Here is a 12536-nt window from a genome sequence, read left to right on the forward strand (position 1 = left end):
GAGGCCCCTTGAGCAGTCCAAATCATGGCGACAAAGTCTCCATGGCTGGAGGTAGGGAGCATGGGGGGTTGACGGTTAAGGCGGACAGAGTTTCAGTTTGGCCGGATTAAAAAAAAAAAAAAAGTTCTGGAGGCGACAGCGGCACAACACTGTGAATGTCCTGAAGAGGGCTTTCCCGTGCACTGATACACGGTCATTTACATTTTTTTAATTAAAGAATGTTCATGGAGCACCCACTCCGTGCTAGGCACGGTGATACAACCATATACACTACTTCTGAGCGAGGCAATTCTAACAAAACGAACACACTCAAGGAGCCAGAACTCTAAGAGCAAGAACCGGCACAGACAGACACGCAGGGATTCACAACTGGGTTTATCTGACCCCGACTGTACATTTTGGCAGGAAGCTAGAAAGTATTTTAGAAGTGTATCTTATCTGGAAAAGAACCAAAAATATAATCTCTGTAGACGACAGACAAGGCATTTAATGGAATTCTTTAATGTTCATATTTTGTAAGAAATGCAACACATGACCGATAGGCGGGACCTCCCTGAAACCGACACCGAGAGGTGTCTGCTCTCCAGGCCTTACCAGCACGGGCAGCCCTCTGGAGTCAGCAGCCAGATAAAGACACGCTGTCCCTGCTTCTAATGCACACGTTGACAACCCCATCCCACTCAGACCACAAAACAGCGAAGGACAAGAGATCTGAAAGAACTTTTAAAACTCACCTGCTAATGGCGCCTTGCCTCGGCGGGGGGGGGTGCAAAGGGTCCGTCCCTTCCAAGCTGAAGAGATCCACACTTGGGTGTGAGCCAGAGAGTCCCGGGGTGAGGCTGGATTGCTCTGAAAGTGGAGGGAAACCGCCGAGAGGTCACCAAATACTCTAGATCCATCCAAATGTCCCTGCTGCTTTGATGACCTGGACATCCTCTCTTTATCCCTCAGGAGTCAGTTCAGGCATGATGCCCTGAACTTTCCTTCACCCCCACTCTGGGTTGGGTGCATCCCCTGTGCTCCCAAAGCCTTGGCTGCTGGGTTTCAGCACTCCCCCTGCTCTGGGAACTCCATGGTGGGGGTTGAGGGGACCATGTTTTGGTTCTTTGCTTCTCAGATGTAGGGAACCCCCTGACCATGCCTCCTACTCTTTTCCAAATGGGAGAGGTCTTTTTAACGACGCCCCCCCCCACACTCCGGGCCTGACGCTGCTGGGGCAGCCAAAAGGGCCCCCCGTCCTCTGGGTGCACAGCATGGCCTTCTCTTCTCTTTCCAGTTTGAGATTGTGTCTGAGCCAGCACCAGGCTGCCAAAGATTTCAGATTCCTTCACCTTCTCCCACCAATTCCAGCTCCTCGGCAAGTAGGATTCTTGGCTGGGACAGAACCACCAGCATGAAAGGCCAGGAGGCTCAGAGATCACACTTGCTCCAGATACAGCCAAGGAGGGCTCGGAGTCGAGGATTTCAAAATACTTCTGGGGACCATAAAGTTCACAACTGGTCTGGAGGATTCTCTACCTTCCCTGACACCTGCACTGCTCTCTAGGACAGACAGCCTGGCCCCCTGGGCCCACCTCTGCAGACAGACCTCCATTCCAGCAACTGTTCTTGTGCAAGATGTTTTTTCTCTTGCTCGGCTGCTCTGTCTGAGGCCGCCACTGTGTGAGCCCGGACTGCCCTGGGGCCTTCCTAGCTCGGGACTGGCCTCCCCGCCCTCTACAGCATCTCCCTTAAGGCGTGAGGCTCCTTGAGATGGACCCGTGGTCCCAAATTCCTTCCTGATCTGGTGGGAGAGTGTCCCTCTTCAGGGTAGATACTGAATCTGGAACTGAATATTTTGGGGGACACTAGAGAGGGCCTCCTTTTTGAGGGGCTGGTTTCCACAGACACCTGCTAGGGCCCCAAGAATATAGCCTTCAAAGCTGTTCACTTTCTTTGGGAAGGCAGACCTGTCCCTTGAATTTTTGACCGAAAAACAAATCTGGCAGAGTCCCTGAACAGATCCACTGGATCGATGGGGCTAATCATTCACTGGTATGATGGGGGAGGCTTGGGTGGCTGTGAAATCTGCCCACCAGTGGAAGCCCCTCCCCCCCAAGCCCTCTGTATGTGGAGTCCTAAGGTCCCGATTCCAGAACAAAGGGCGAAGTGTCAGACACGAGGAACGGGTCAACCAGAAGGTGAGAGGCCACATTCAGTGGCCCTGGCCTCCCCACACCTAAATCCCCAGCACACAGCAGATGCTCAATAAAGTTTAGAAGAAGCAGCTCTAGAGAGTTTGAGAGTTTTTTGAAGACGGCGTGAATGGGGCCACCCCAGTGCATTCCCACACACTCGAGGGACGTGCGAGGGGAGGGGTGTCCTGATGTGTTGAGTGTATGCTATACTGCTATGAGTTACAAGCAAAAGACCCCAGAGTCCAGGCACTACTCTTTGAAAGACGTTTGATCTTTTCTTAGACCTTATAGTACCCAGCGAGGCATGTACCCCATGTCATGGAAGGGGGCAGCTCAGAGAGCCCAGCTGACTTACACAAGGTCATCCAGCCAGCACGCGGCCAGCACGCGGCCAGGCTGGCGCTGATCTGGGCCCATTGGACCCTCGAGGCTGCCAGCGTCAGTCACCACCTCCTACATTTGAGCTCCATATAGTGTACCATTGACATGAAGAGAGTCAAGTGCACCTTTGCCCTGTCCCAAGACACACCTGGAGTACTTACTCATTTTTCCCTAGTCCACATGAAAATGCCCGATGAGCCACGTCACACATAATCAGAAACGTACCCACAACCATCAGAGGTGCTATGCTAGGCCTTGCTGAAGGGAACTTAGCCCAGGAGGAGGAGGAAGGAATGAGATCATTTACAGTGGAAAGCAAATCGCTGGAATGTCTGGGGGTGGGGTGGGGGGAGGCTGAGCAGTTCAGAGTTAGATACGTCCATGGTTTATAACCACACGACCTCAGTTTCTAGATCTGCTCAAAGAATCGGTGATTTCCGGTCCAGACAGGAAACTGCAGAAGGTTCCCAACCTGCCTCCCACGCTCTGTCCCCAGCCAAGCATTTACCAGGAAAATAGCGGTAGGCTGGGCACGCGCCCAGACCCCAAGGGGGAAGCCCAGTTCTCCTTTCTCAAGGCAGATTTGACGACACCAACACTTTGCAATTTGGGGTGTATGGCTGGGGGTGCACGCACACGTGCGGAATTTAGAGAAAAACGGATGGGACAGGGAACGATTCCGTTAAAAATACCTATTAATATGTCTACAGCATATAAAGAGCAGGTACAAATAAAGTTTTTAAAAATCCAGTCTCCGTGGAGTGATTTGGTAAAGGAGAGAGCAGGCAAAAGAGAAATACAGCTAAGGGGTCACCATTAGGCAGAAAACTTAATTTTACTGGTACCAAATACAAATAAAATAACAATGATAGTTTTATTACACCGCAGAGTAGATATGTAAGTAATAACACCCAGAACCAGTGAGGCTGTGGGCAAAACCAAAGCCCTCAAACTCTAACTGGCAGTTTTAATTAGTACCTCAGTAGTGCGTTCCTACTGTCTTTTTAAAACCATTCATTCCTTTGACCTAATAAGCCCCACTCCTGGGACTTTATCCAAGAGTAGGGAGGGAGGGGAAATAGGAATGATTCCCAAGAATTTCAAAATAGCTTCATTATTCAAAATGATGAAGAATTACAGACTGCTAACAGGGAAAGGATTTTTTTAAAGTTGTGGTCTATTAATTTGATACAGTATCTCAAACTCATTTGTCAAAAAGTGCAACATGTGACAATATATTAACATGAAAAGAAGATTAGCCTCTAAGCAAAGCAGAAGACACGACTGCATAGAAATCTGCACTAAGAATGACCGCACGTGGACAAGAACTGGCCAGGGATACAGGAAAACAAACAGCTCGTACAGGAAGAGTGATCACGCAGCAGGTGATCGGTTTTTTCTTTTAAAAATTCCTTTTGGGGGCACCTGGGTGGTTCAGCCAGTGAAGCTTCGGCCTCTTGATTTCAGCTCAGGATCTCAGTGTCATGGGTTCAAGCCCCGTGTTGGGCTCCACGCCCAGTGTGGACCCTATTTAAAAAAAAAAATTATGTAGAAAGAAAAATAAACTTAAAAAAAATAAAGATGGCTTTTAGAATTGGTATGTGCTGTTTGTCCCAGAGATTAATAAAAATTGAAAGGAAGGGAGAAGAGAATGGAGAGATAGTGTTTAATGAGTATAGAGTCTCAGGAAAGAAGCAAAGATTCTGGAAATGGATGGTGGGGGTGGTTGTACAACTTGGGAATGCGTCTGATGCCCCTTAAGGAGACGCTTACAGATGGTAAATTTTAGGTCATATGCATTTTACTATAGTAGAAAAAAATAGTGGGAAGGAAATACAGGCTCCAAGGAATTTTTTTTTTTCTGCGATCAGACGGGTTGGGGGTAGCCATGAGTGGTACATGTTTATAGGGACAGAAGCCGAGAGGGGGACGGAAGGTGGAGACAGAGGAGGGAGGAAGCAGGTGACCCCTTCCTTTTTAAAGCTGCTTTCTCTTCAGGGAGCATAACATGCAGGTCATTTCTTGGAGGAAGCTTCTGTGGGGGAGGGGAAAATGTTTTTGCTCTACCCAGCTTGGGTTCTGTGGCTAGGGCCCTGTCAATTATGCTGACAAGAGACAGACTGGCAAGAAGAAAACAGAAGTTTCTTAGCATGTGCACCAACCATAGCACATGGAGAACTCGCATGAGTAACTATTTGGGGGGGAGGGAGAGAGTTAACAAAAGAACAACACATTTTTAGAGAAGAGACAAGTCAAAGGAGAAGGACTGTGAGCTTCTAGAGGCAGAACGTTGAGGGAAGGTAATATACTGGGAAACTAAGTGTGGTTAAGGCTCCTCTTCCGCCTGGTGTGTCATGCAGATGGCTCTGGTGCTGCTAAGGGACCCAGTTCTCTCCAGGGGTTAACCTGTGCCCTTCCAGGCAGGGAGGGGAGCGAGACAGCCTTATAAATTTAGTCCTGCTCTTACGTAAATAGGGGAAGGGCGGAGAGCTTGTCCTGTGTCTACTTCTTCCCAGTTCCCTGCAGCATCGAATCCTTACTCCCATGGGGCATATTTTCAGGCCACATGTTCTGCTGCCCTTCGCCTATCATCCAGTGCTTGCCATCTGTGGGGCTTCTGACCTAATGAAAGAATAGAGAGAGCAAGTACTAACACATTTTTTAACAAATCTATTCTCCATGAAATGGTTTGAGGGAAGTCTGAGTTTTTACAAGAAAAGGGGGCGAGGGAAAACTGCTTATGTTTGACCCCTAAGGAAGGAGGAAACTGACCCAGTCAACACACATCTTGGGAAAAACGATGTGAGCTTTTATTACCTAACCTCAGTTCTCGATTATGCTTTAAAGACAGGGAAGGGGGTAGAAGTGAGGTCATATTGAAGCTCTCTGGCCAGCACTTCCACCCTCAGGAGAGGAGTGGAGCCGGTCCTTGGCTGCTGAATGCAGAGACCCTTTCCAGTGACTTCCTGCTGCCCCAGGGGCTCTGGGAGATGATGTATATCTTAGCCTATTTCTCCAAGAACAACTTGGAAGAATGTAGCATTTCCTGAATGTAAAACTTTTCAAAAATTAATTAAGAGAAAAATGGTAACCTCAAGTCAACTTAAGGCTTGTTTTAGTTGGTGGTGGGGAAGGGGGTTTAAACTAATCAAGACAAGAAGGGGGCTGTCTAGGGAGGCAAACTTGAAAACCTAGAGAAGGCAGATTTTCTGAGAGCAAAAAAGTACCAACAAGAGCCTGAAGGGGTTCAGAACATGTCTCCCCAAAATGTGCAACTTTGGCACACGGACTATTTTGCACTTGAAGCTGACAGAAACCCTGCAAGCTCAAGAGAATGTTCCCTCTCTCCTAACGACCCAGAAGAATCTAAACTGAGGGGCCTTTCCCAGAATAAGAGCTATTACAAGAGACAAAGTTTATCTGAGCAATCCATCTTTATGGCAGGGCAAACATCTCGTTACCAGACATCTGCTCTTCTTATGGCCCTCCTCCCCCACTGAAGCCCCAGACCCATCCTGTCCCTTAGCTCAGGACAGCATATAGACCTCATTTTTCCTTTCTGTCTTTGAATCTCTCCTGTGGATTCCCATACATATAAAATTAAATTAGGTTTCCCCCCGGTAATCTGTCTCTTGTCAATTTAATTGTTAGACCAGCCAGAAGAATCTTTGAAAGGTAGAGGAAAAGTTTTCCTCCCCAACACACCAAAAAGGGGAAAAAGCTATACCAGAAGAAACTTGGGAAGGTTGTTGCAGAGATAACCACCATTCCCCAAGCTCCATGGTGGGAGGGGAAGGCAGAAGACTCAGGCATGGATCCTTTCCCAGGTGAAGGGAACCAACCCAAAGTCAATCTTTAGGAATGTTCATTTCAATGCCATTTAAACTGATCCAGGGCCCAGAGGAGGAAGAAACACTTCCAAATTCTTTATCAGGGACATCGATATCCAAAGCCAACAATTACGGCACAATAAAGGAAAACCACAGACCAACTTCGCTTACATAAAAATCAATGCAAAAGTCCCATAAAATTAGCAAATAAAATCCACCATGATCATTAAAGGGAGAAACCACCAGATCCAAGTGAGGCTTGTACAGTGTGATGAGGACACATTTTACTTTATAGTAATGTATTAAAGGAGATAAATCATGCTCCTCATAGATGCTGAAACGCATTTGACAAGATTTACCATTTATAACAAAATCTCTTATCAAATTAGAAAGGATGTTTCTTAACATGATAAAATTACACACACAGACTCGCACATCCATCAAGCCAAAAATCAGCATCATTTGTAATCATTGGAAGCAAGAGAAGTTTCCATGAGACTCTGTAACTAAAGAATGCCCCCTATCACTGCTATTTTGTTTGGACGATTCTAGCTGATGAAAGTAGTTAAGAGAAAACATGAAATTTGAGAAGAAAGAAGAGGAGTAACTCTGTTTACTCTGGAGAGTCCAAGAGAAGCAATGGAAAAAATGTGGCAGACGGAAAGAGATTTCATGAAGGGATAGCGTATCGAAGCAACGTACCCAAATACCTAGTCTTCCTATGTACAAACAGTAAGCAGTTGGACAAGTTAACCAAAGAAAATATCCCACTGACAACAGCACTCCCCACTCCAAAGAAAGAAAACTCCCAGAAACAAATGCACCAGAATGTATACAATCCAGATGGAGCAATCTTTTTAAAGCCCCTGGAGGAGAGAGAAGACTTCAGATGGAAAGAAAGCTGCACTGCATACGTTCTTATCTAGAAAAAACTCAACGCAAGAAAGGTGTAACTGTCAATATTGAGTATCTGGGAGGATGTGGACTGGAGCCCTCACACGTGGTGGGGGTGGGGGGTGTGAGATGATGTGGCCACTCTGGAAGGAAGATAGGTCGGCAATTTCTTAAAAAGTTACACACCCTTTTGCCATATGGCTCAGCAATTCTCCTAGGTTGCTATCCAAGAGAAACGAAGGCGTGCACCCCCACAAAGACTGGTGCACAAGCGCCCACCAACTGATGAATGAACAGACAAGCTGTGGCGTGTCCGTCCTACGGAGGCTTCTCAGCAGTGAAAAGGAAATATACCCACTACGAGAGAAATGAACCCCCAGCACAGCAGGCTGGGTGAAAGAAGCCAGAGGCTGCAGACCGCATGTTGTGGGACTGCATTTACATGAAATGACCAGAAAAGGAAAACTGGTCAAGACAGAAAGTGGGAGAGCGGCTGCCTGGGGCTGGCGGTAGGAACAGGGAGGGGCAGCAAACGGCACAGGTGCTCTTCTTGGGGTAACAGCAGAGTTCTAAAACTGGACCATAGTGATGGCCATACAACTCTATAAATTCGCTAAACATCACCAAAGTGTATACTTAAAATGGGTGATTTTTGAGATATAAAAATAAAGTCACTAAAAAAGCAACATCTTAAATTTAACATGTAAATAGGATCTCAACAAAAATACCCCACAGGGATATATGTGCCCGTGTGTGTGTGTATGTGTGTGTGTGTGTGTGTGTAATTTTTCAACTAGATGAGCTGATTCTAATGTTCATGAAATTTTTAAAAACAACAACAATACCCAGGAAATTTCTGAAAGAATAAAGAACATTATGAGGTACTAAAACAGATTATGATCCTATAGTAATCAAAACAATTTCATGCCAACAAATATGTGTATAAAAATGTACCTAGAACACATCAATGGAATGGAGGTAAAAATACACGTAATACATTCAAGAATTTAACACATAAGGAAAGACTTCATTTCATGTCAGTGGAGTTAAGTACTCTCTACTTATGGGTATTAGGACAACTTGGTAGCAGCTGGGAGAAACAGACCCCTCTACCTTTTTCTTCCATCAAAATGAATTATGGATGAGTCAGAGATTTAAACTTAAAAAAAAAATGAAACTGTGTAAGTTCTAGAAGAAAACCCAAAGAAACTTTTAATGATCTCTTGGTAGGAAAGTCCTTTCTAAGTGGGACTCAAACCCCAGAAATCCAGAATATATATATATATTTTATGATCTAATAAGAAGTTTTAAAAGTCTGCAAGCCAGCCTCAGTGGACTACTACCACTCCTGTCATAAACAACTCTGAAACTAAGCAGAATACATAAAACAATCATTTGCAGGAACTCTGGAGAGCACAACACAGAGCGGCAGTTCTGAGAGAGGAGAAGTACTTGAGATGAAGTCCATGTTCGCCACGGCTTTCTTCGGAAAGGAGAAAAAGAACGGACACTGAGCAGAGATGTACAGCCCAAACAGAGAGCAGTGGTCTTGTTAACTGGAAGGTGCCACAGAATGGGAGCCTCCAAAATCTGCACAGAGGTTCACCGCAGATCCTTGGCCAGATCCTAAGCTGTGTATGTGCAGAATGAGACTCTGAGGTCTAGTGGAAAACAGCTTGGATGGCAGGGTAAGTAAACTCAACAGAAATATTAGAGGTCATATAATTCCAGCTCTAGGAGGAGAGATTCTGATTAATCATCCACAGCTTTCAGTTGACATTCCCCAAAAAGCCAGGCCTTACAAGTGTGGAGCATATCGTAGGAGTAGGGGCCATACACTAGAACTTAGGAGAGGAGGAGGAGGGACTTGAAATAGACCCATTCTAACAAAGCTGAAACCAAGCCTTGTTATGTCCAAGGTAACCAGTCAGTCAATTTAACTGTCTGCAAGAACAAAACTCAACATTCTTGGGGCACATGGGTGGCTTAGTTGCTTAAGTGTCTGCCTTCGGCTCAGGTCATGATCCCAGGGTCCTGGGATTGAGCCCCAAGTTGGGCTCCCTGCTCAGCAGGGAGCCTGCTTGCTTCTTCCTCTCCTCCCCATTGGTGCTCTGTCTCTCTTTCTTAAATAAATAAAATCTTAAAAAATAAACCTCGACATTCTTTAGAGGAAGATAATATAATCCAGAATCTTTACAACATGTCACCCACAACGTTCAACAAACAATTCATTCAAAATTACTAGCTGTGTGAAACAGGAAAACACAGTTAATAAAACCAGATCCACACATGACCCAGATGCTAGAATAGGCAAAGGCTTGAAAATATGTTAAAGAATTTGGAGGTAAAACGGATGATGGCTGAAGAGATGGAAGTTTAAGAGAAAAATGGAAACTCTATGAAAGACCCAAATAGAAGTTTTAGAATTGAAAAATACAAACATCTGAAATGAAAAATCTATCAGAGGAATTTAACCACAGGCTGGACACAGCCCAACAGAGGAATCGGTGAATATGAAGATAGGTCAATGGTAGTTATCCAGACCGAAGCACAGAAAGAAACAAGAATTAAAAATGAAAGAAAGGGGGTAAACAAAGAACACATGTGTGAGACCTGCAGGACAGCATCAAGTTGTCTGGTATATGCGTAACTGGAATCCCACGAGGAGAACAGAGAGAGTAGGCCAGAATATCATAAAGGATAATAGCCAGTAATTAATAAAAAATTGATGAAAGATACCAATCCATAGATCCAAGAAGCTCCACAAATCCCAAACAGGATTAACGCAAGGACAACCACACCTAGGCACATAAACTAATGGAAACCAAAAAAAAGGAGAAAAATCTTAAAAGCAGCTTGAGGATGAAAGAGACATTCCATTTGTGGGAACAGCAATATGAATGACCGCTGAATTCAGCAGAAACAGTGGAAGCCAGGGTTGGGCATGGGCAAAGCATTTGCAGGAATGCCCAGGGCTGTGGGCCAAAGGCAAAGACCCCAAGAAGCAAATACCCCATTTTGGGTTATCCTTAAGGTCTCCCAGCAGGGATGGATTTGCTTTTGAAATTCACCAATTTGGTCACTTTTCTCTGATAGAAGCAACACAAGATATATCACCCAAAAGCTCAGGTGGTCTTCAGGTTGCCACTTGGGGAGTGGCGATTTTAATGCATCGTGGTCTGGTCTTCTGTATTTTGCTTAGAGCCCTGTGACAGACAATGAGGTCAGGTGGCCATGCTCAGTGACCTCCTGTTCTAGAGAAAAGATGTTGCATGGCCCGGAGCCCTGCCCTCTTCAGTTGCCCCCACCTTTCCATCACCGCATGTCACACCCAGCCAGCCTCTCAGCCTAGACTAGGGCAAGTCCTGCTCGGTTCACTAGTCTCAGTGGGCCAGCAGCCCAGAAAAGACGGTGGGGTGAACAAATCCATCTGTGTGCCCAGACCAGCTGCCCATCCCATACTCGCTCTCCAGACCAGGGCTGGCTTCACGGGGGCGCAACTGCAAAGTCAGGGCCCTGCTCTCAGAAGTGCCCCCACGCTTGCCTGAATGCCCTGCTGTCACCATCTTGAGTCTTAATAGTGTTTGGCCTAGGGGCCCTGTGTTTTCATTTTATGCTGAGCCCCACAAGTTATTACCTTGTTCTGCTTCTGAGCCACTAATCCCTAGGTTCTCAGGTACCTGCAAGAGGTCAAGAGTTTCTATAACGCAAGGGGCTGGCCAGCCACAGAGCCCCTCCAAACAGGGCACCCTATCTCTGGCTCTAACCATCCTGCGGCCACTTCCTAAAGGAGCCTTCAACAGCTTGACTATTTTAAGGATTAGCAGCCCACTTGCACAAGAGTGTGTCCATTTCACAGAACTGTGGAATTATTAGGAACAAGAGGTGCCACTGGGTGTTATACGCAACTAATGAAGCATCAAACTTTACATCGGAATCTGGGGATGTACTGTATGGTGATTAACATAATATAATAAAATTAAAAAAAAAAAAGAGGTGCCAATGCCAAAGGGCTGGGCCTTATACATATGCATTCTCTGCTAAAAACTCCTGGGAGGCACAGGACCCAGTCTGGGCACATGGGGCCCCCGGAAGTGGCATGTCCTGAGCAGGACAAGTCTTCATAACCCTTTTTTTTTTTTTTCAACGTTGGAACAGCTCCCAAGGTAGAACAAAGGTGGTGTTTGCACGATGGCTGGCCCAGCTCAACAGCAGACCAGCTGTGCCAGTGGCCCTGGTGGACCAAAACCATAGCTCAGGCCAGTCACCCTGGGCTCTAGCCGGCCAGCCTAACTGGGAACAGCCATTCCCAGCTGGGCTCCCAGATCTGAAAGCCCCTTCCTTTCCTGAGAAGCCTCTTTTGGGGTTTCAGGAAGGAAGTGGAAACAGAGAGAGGAAACCACAAACCCTTATAACTCTAATAACAGTATCACCTCTTGGTCGGCACCCCCTCGGACAGACGCTGTGGTGGGGGGGGGGGCGGGGGCGGTGCTCCACGGGCTGCATTTCATGCTGAAACCACCCAACGGCTCCGAGAGAGGAGGCCCAGAGACCAGCTGGCAAAGCTGGGTCGTGGACGCCCTGGGGGCCTGAGGTCACACATTTGCTTCTGCCGCACCTGCACCGGAGGAGCCGGCGGTGTGGGCCATGGCCGAGTTTCACTCGCTGATAGAGGTTTCTCTTGAACGACACCGGTGAGGCCAGGGCCCAGCCAGCTCATCTGTCCCTGGGAACAGAGAACCCCAACTAGGAAGGGAAAGTAGGACTTTCAGCTTCTGGGTGTCTGAAGAAAGCCTTACAAAAGGGTGGAAGGACCCAACACCGTGCTTCTTAATCAAAGGGTGAGGGGTGCCTCGGCTCCGAGGACTTAAATGTTGCCCGATTCCTTTTTCTGCCTGGACCCCAAACTCAGCCTCCAGAGCCTTTCATTTTGAAGGCTAAATTTAAAGCTAGGATGAATCCGTCCCCTCTGCCATTCCTGACACCTAGTTCTGTGCCCTAGCCCAGAAGGCTGGTGATGGGCAACGTCCTTGCTCCCCAAGCCCAAGCGGGCAGCATCTGGAAGACCCTCAGACCTAGGCATGAGCTCTTTGCCCCTTTTGTAACTGTGGTGACCACCCTGGGAGCCAATTACACCCCCTTAAGCCTTCTGGAAACACTTAAGTCCTGGGCACTGCAGAAGTCAACTGAGAAGAGGCATGTTTTTCCAATTAGTTAGAAACCACCCATGTTGGAACTTGAGCAAAACTGGCCA

General features: G+C 46.8%; 1 protein-coding gene across 5 annotated transcripts in view; it reads right to left on the minus strand.

Annotated features, from left to right (window-relative positions):
- The window catches only part of RMI2 (RecQ mediated genome instability 2), a 51239-nt gene that overhangs the window by 25192 nt on the left and 13511 nt on the right, over positions 1–12536 (minus strand). For 4 of the 5 annotated variants that reach the window (XR_004628482.1, XR_004628486.1, XR_004628485.1 and 1 more), the window contains exon 2: positions 735–849. The gene's annotated coding sequence lies outside the window, so the exon portion shown is untranslated. Of the gene's footprint in view, positions 1–734; positions 850–5025; positions 5362–12536 lie in introns of those variants that run through there. The other variant, XR_004628483.1, reaches the window with a different exon arrangement.

The sequence above is a fragment of the Ailuropoda melanoleuca genome, chromosome 10 (assembly GCF_002007445.2).
Source record: "Ailuropoda melanoleuca isolate Jingjing chromosome 10, ASM200744v2, whole genome shotgun sequence".
Taxonomy (NCBI): domain Eukaryota; kingdom Metazoa; phylum Chordata; class Mammalia; order Carnivora; family Ursidae; genus Ailuropoda; species Ailuropoda melanoleuca.